The sequence below is a fragment of the Nansenia antarctica genome (assembly GCF_963989245.1).
Source record: "Nansenia antarctica genome assembly, chromosome: 10".
In the NCBI taxonomy this organism is placed as follows: Eukaryota; Metazoa; Chordata; class Actinopteri; order Argentiniformes; family Microstomatidae; genus Nansenia; species Nansenia antarctica.
In genome coordinates, this window is record NC_137680.1 from 27,404,868 (window position 1) to 27,410,867 (window position 6,000).

The window sequence follows — 6,000 nt, forward strand, 5'->3', positions numbered from 1 at the left end:
ATATAGTTTTGGTGCCAAAATAAGGACAGTTTGTGTTCTCCAGAAGTAGATCAAAGTAGATTTCCCTATTACTATCTATTTATTTATTCTCTAAAACTATCTTTTGTCCTTGTTTCTATGGAAACTAATGATGCATCCTTGTTTCCTGTCAGGCCAGGGAGCTGAACAACAAGGCTGAAGATGTCCATCGATCGTAAGTTGAAAAGGGTAAGAGGGTAAGGTAAAATACCTCTTCTTGGCTTTCAGACCCTGATTGAAGAGATCATCCAGACAAAGTGCCAGTGTGGAGAGAAACATACTGCTACCAGCTGAGGTGAAGGCCAACGAGGTAGGCACTGCCCGTATCGTAGTATTATTTTGACTGCGTGAGTGAGCTATAAAATAAACTATGAATAAAATGTTTATAACTTAACTCCTCTGCTATTTTCAGTCTCTCGTGGATGCCACGGCGGCCATTACCCCTGGACAAAATGGAGGTGGAGAAGGAAGCCACGGTCGTCAGTGTCCAATCAGGTACAGGAGGTTACACTAACAACATGCCTTTGTCATAACTTCCGTGATTGTTGAGGTGATTGTTACGAATGCTCTCTTTACTCGCTAGCATATTGAGATGGTTATTCAGGGCCTGTTTCACAGACAAGGCTTAACAACTACAGCGAGTCTTGCGGACTTGTGGCTGTGATTGGCTACAGCAATGCACCACTCCAGAGGCGTGGAGTAGAGAAGTACCTGCGTCACTATGGGGGTCACGCTGTAATATCAATATCAATCAAGAACCTAGCATTTCTGCATTTTTTGATTTCTTTCTATTATGGCCATTTACCACCAGTGTGTCAGCAAAATGTAGGTACTGTATGCTAAATATTACACCTCAAGGGAGAAATCATTCCCCTGTACTGGCAAATCAATTGTGCAAAACCAATTTCCCTTTTAAGTCCTCCTGGTGGCTATTCACACTCGCAGAGGAACACTCCCCAGAAACCTGTTCACAGACCATTAAATTAACTTGAATAGATTACAGCCGAAAACTGAAACGGAACGTTTGGGAATGGAATGAATTCAATTTGACAGTGGGTCTACAGCATGTGTTCGTAGCCATACGCTGTGCAGTATATTCGAAAAATGTTGAAGGGTGCAGAGGATTATGCAGAGGATAATGCATAACTAAAGCCATTTAGAAAACGTGGGACAACCATAACAGCATAGACTTGCCAGTCTTGTGAAAACTACAAGTGCAATCCTGCATTGTATGTACTCGACACATGTTCAACAATTCTCTCGTTTCTCTCAAAAAGTCTTATCACCCCCCCCCGCTCCCCCCCCCCACAACATGTGGGTACAATATAAACCAAAGATTGCTCATTGGTACGAGTCAAGCCTTTTTTTTACTTTCATAAAAGTATTCTACCTAAATGTTTCTATTTGAATACGAATCGAGTGTTTATCTTCTTCTGCTACATAAACTTGAAATGACTTACTGACTTAGGTCCTTTTTCTTCAGGTGTGAAGAGTAGGGCCTCCAACGAGTTTACGCCACCGGTCTCTGTCCCTCGCCACAGCAGCCGCTGTGTAAACTTGAAATAGGCAACACAAAATAAATAAATGTTTCTATTTGCCTGCTAGAGGTCGATGATTATACGTGTTGCCCATAACTGTCTCTGTCTACGATAATTACATATCAAGGCGCACCGTTTCGGTGTCACAGAGTGGATTGTTATTCTGCATGGCGCTGGATCTGTCTTGCTTGAGAGAGCAGGCCAGGCCTGCGGCTGGGGCAGAAGCAGGTGTGTCTGTTGGCCTGATGAGAGCCAGACCAAGGTGTGTCTGTTGGCCTGACGAGAGCCAGACCAAGGTGTGTCTGTTGGCCTGACGAGAGCCAGACCAAGGTGTGTCTGTTGGCCTGACGAGAGCCAGACCAAGGTATGTCTGTTGGCCTGATGAGAGCCAGACCAAGGTGTGTCTGTTGGCCTGACGAGAGCCAGACCAAGGTGTGTCTGTTGGCCTGATGAGAGCCAGACCAAGGTATGTCTGTTGGCCTGATGAGAGCCAGACCAAGGTGTGTCTGTTGGCCTGATGAGAGCCAGACCAAGGTGTGTCTGTTGGCCTGATGAGAGCCAGACCAAGGTGTGTCTGTTGGCCTGACGAGAGCCAGACCAAGGTATGTCTGTTGGCCTGATGAGAGCCAGACCAAGGTATGTCTGTTGGCCTGACGAGAGCCAGACCAAGGTGTGTCTGTTGGCCTGACGAGAGCCAGACGAAGGTGTGTCTGTTGGCCTGACGAGAGCCAGACGAAGGTGTGTCTGTTGGCCTGAAGAGAGCCAGACCAAGGTGTGTCTGTTGACCTGACGAGAGCCAGACCAAGGTGTGTCTGTTGGCCTGACGAGAGCCAGACCAAGGTGTGTCTGTTGGCCTGACGAGAGCCAGACCAAGGTGTGTCTGTTGGCCTGACGAGAGCCAGACCAAGGTGTGTCTGTTGGCCTGATGAGAGCCAGACCAAGGTGTGTCTGTTGGCCTGAAGAGAGCCAGACGAAGCGTCTGGGTTCACACAAACGATCCAGACGTCTGCGAGCCGCCGCTGTCACCAGCTGATAATGTGTTAAAGGGAAAGGGCTATTTTTCTCACATCGTGAGCTTGAAAAGGGCAACATGAAACAACGATTTTCTGTACGACTGTACGTCATTATCCCCCCACCACCCCCCTACACATACACACATACATTTCATAGCCCGATATTAAAACAAAACACAGGATGGCAACGCATTGTAATCACTTTTAATACTAAAGGAGGATGGCTTCAAGCACAAATACATGTTAAAAAAGGCTGAATAAATGGCAGTGACTAGCTGCCTGAGCAACAGACTAATAGCCGCAACAACTGTATTAGGGGTGGGCATCGACGATCGATAATTGATCGATAAGGATCTTGGTCGATCACAAAATAAAACATTTGGTCGATCACAAAAAAAAATAAAAATCGACCAAATGTTTTATTTTGTCGACCAAGATCCTTATCGATCAATTATCGATCGTCGATGCCCACCCCTAAACTGTATTTAATACTCCAACAATTACCACTTACATGCTTGGGAGAGGATACTTAGTTTGCAAAAAAAAAACATTGACAAGGACAAGCAACGACACTGGCTGCACAATATTAGCACTGCTCACCACTACCGAACAGATCCTTTGCAATAGGAAAAAAGGCCACAGCATACATTATACACAGTAACAAGAACAGCACACGTGAAAGAGTCTGAAAGCACGGTCCGAGCTCGAGAATGAATGTCGGCAACAGGCAGGATTTCTCACTCGATTTGGTACTTTTGGTCTGAAATCTCCCATGAAATGCATGACATCTTCTGTTCAGCCCTTGGCTGGGTTAGTCTGTCGTCACCTACTGATGATCTGTAAACAAACTACTCTATAAGGCGTACAGTTGAAGACCTGCCCAAACTAAGAGCCACATACAAAGTTCATAAAGGGATAGATGTGAAAATACATCATCGTCATCATCATCATCATCATCATTTGTGCAGTCCTGGCATACCAACTGTGAACATGCCAGATGCAGGCAGTAGTATGATGGTATGGTTCAGATGCAGGCAGTAGTATGATGGTATGGTTCAGATCGGGAATGGGTTCTACAGAGAAGGACACCGAGATTCTACGGTCTAGAACGAGGTATGAACCCTACTGATTCGGTTCCCTAAAACCACAATGTTCAATGTTCATCATTTAGGCACAAGTTACAGCACAGTAAACACGTTGTTCAATATCACCAGTACTTCATTTGGTCGTTGATATCTATGACCCCCCAGACAGGGGTCTTTCAAGCCATTGAAAATGACCAGCTGTCATCGTTTCAACTGCAAACATTTAATAGTAAACACGTATCCCATTGCTGACATAGAACACACAAGGCCCATTTAAGCCACCTCAAAAGCAATTAAAGGGAAGGTTCACCCAAATATAATAATTTAATTTTTGGCTGATGGTTTGAGTAATGACAGTATACCTTAAATTAGGTTTTGACTACTTGGCTAGAGCCATCACCAGATGCTGATGTTTGCTATGATTATCCCCTTAAAATATACCTAAATCAACTCAAAGTAACTTAAAGAAATGTTTTAAGGTTTTAAACCTATGACTTGTGAAGCTGCTTTCCGGAAGTCCGAATGGACCTATCGCTAAGTCACGACAGGCAGAAAACTCGGACAAACAGCTCGCTAATATCTGATGGTGAAAAGCTTCTAGACAAAATATTCTTGTCATCTTTAAAAAACATGTCTATTACTTGCTGTGGTAAATCAGAAATCAGAAATGTGCAAACTCCCGCCATTATAAGTAATTGAATGCCATTCAGTCACGGTCGGTCAGTCAGTCACTGTCAGTGAAGCGTTGTTCGTTTGTCTGAGTTTTCAAAGGGGGCGTAGTGATAGGTCCATTGGCTGGCCTACTCTTCCAGGTAAACTATGTAGAAACCATGGCACTGCACATGGTCGACATAACCAGGGAGACAGTTTATAAACACGACAACCCTGAATGGTTCAGGTTTATAGCCACATTGTTGAGAGATAGCAATGTATAAGGTTACCTGAGTGCATTATGCATCTTTCTTGCTGCTCGCAGTCAAAGAAGATTGTAAACAACAAGTGGTGAAGATTAACCAAATGCTTCTACTGTAACCTCAAACCTTACTATAATTTAACCTCTGAGCTAATTGTTTTCGGGCAAACGCTAGCAAAACTGTCGGGGTGCTTTCCCAGCCGCTAAACCATGCTTTTCGCATTCTAAACAAAGTTATGTTCCGGCCTGTTACGATTTACGGGGAGCAGTAAAGTACAGGGGTGCAAACTGGTGATGGCTCAAAAAGGTAACACTTTTTATTTTATTTTTTTTATTATCAATGCGCAGTTAGCGCTAGCACTAACGGTGCTAAATGGATAGCGCTAGCACTAACGGTGCTAAATGGATAGCGCTAGCACTAACGGTGCTAAATGGATAGCGCTAGCACTAACGGTGCTAAATGGATATCGCTAGCACTAACGGTGCTAAATGGATAGCGCTAGCACTAACGGTGCTAAATGGATATCGCTAGCACTAACGGTGCTAAATGGATATCGCTAGCACTAACGGTGCTAAATGGATATCGCTAGCACTAACGGTGCTAAATGGATATCGCTAGCACTAACGGTGCTAAATGGATATCGCTAGCACTAACGGTGGTCTCACAATGATGCGTGTGTAAGTAGCGGCGGCCCTAACCTTAACACTCACATAATTACGTCGAAAACAGGTTGCTTACCGTGAATGTGTCCTCCACACTGTCTAGAATGTAAGCTAAAAGTTATTTCAACAGCAGCGGAGTTTAGCAGACAGGAAGATTAGTTCATGTGACTTGGATGGATGAGACGTAGACACCCCCCGTAGACACCCCCCCCCCCCCCCAATATATATAACATTTTTTTTCCAGATCTACACGATTCACGTGGATGACCTATTTCGAGGTAAAAAACGGCTAATTTAGCAGAAAGGTGACACGTTTACACCGCTGAAAGTATCTTTAAAGGATATTTTTTAAACATTGATTGTCTACCACTTACTAACTTCCAAAACGTTATCCAAATGATCGCGTACTGGATGCACGCTGTCCCCTGATGACACGGCAGCTCTGACCGAGGTAGCGCAGGGTCTTGCAGTCGGCAAAAGCGTGCGATCAGGGGTGAGCCGAAGGTGATGCATTATGGGAGTTGTATTAAGTACTCGAATTGACTTTGGTGGTGTTGATCCAAAGGGGATGAATATGGTAGTTTGATTAAGTACTCCAGTTGACTTTGGTGGTCATGATCCAAAGGGGATGCATATGGTAGTTATATTTAGTACTCAAGTTGACTTTGGTGGCGTAACTTGAAGCCGCTCCATAGGGCACCTTGGCAGTTGGTGTTCCGGTCTGTCTCGCGGTAGTCTCGGTAACCTTGGTAACCTCTCTGTGCAGGACC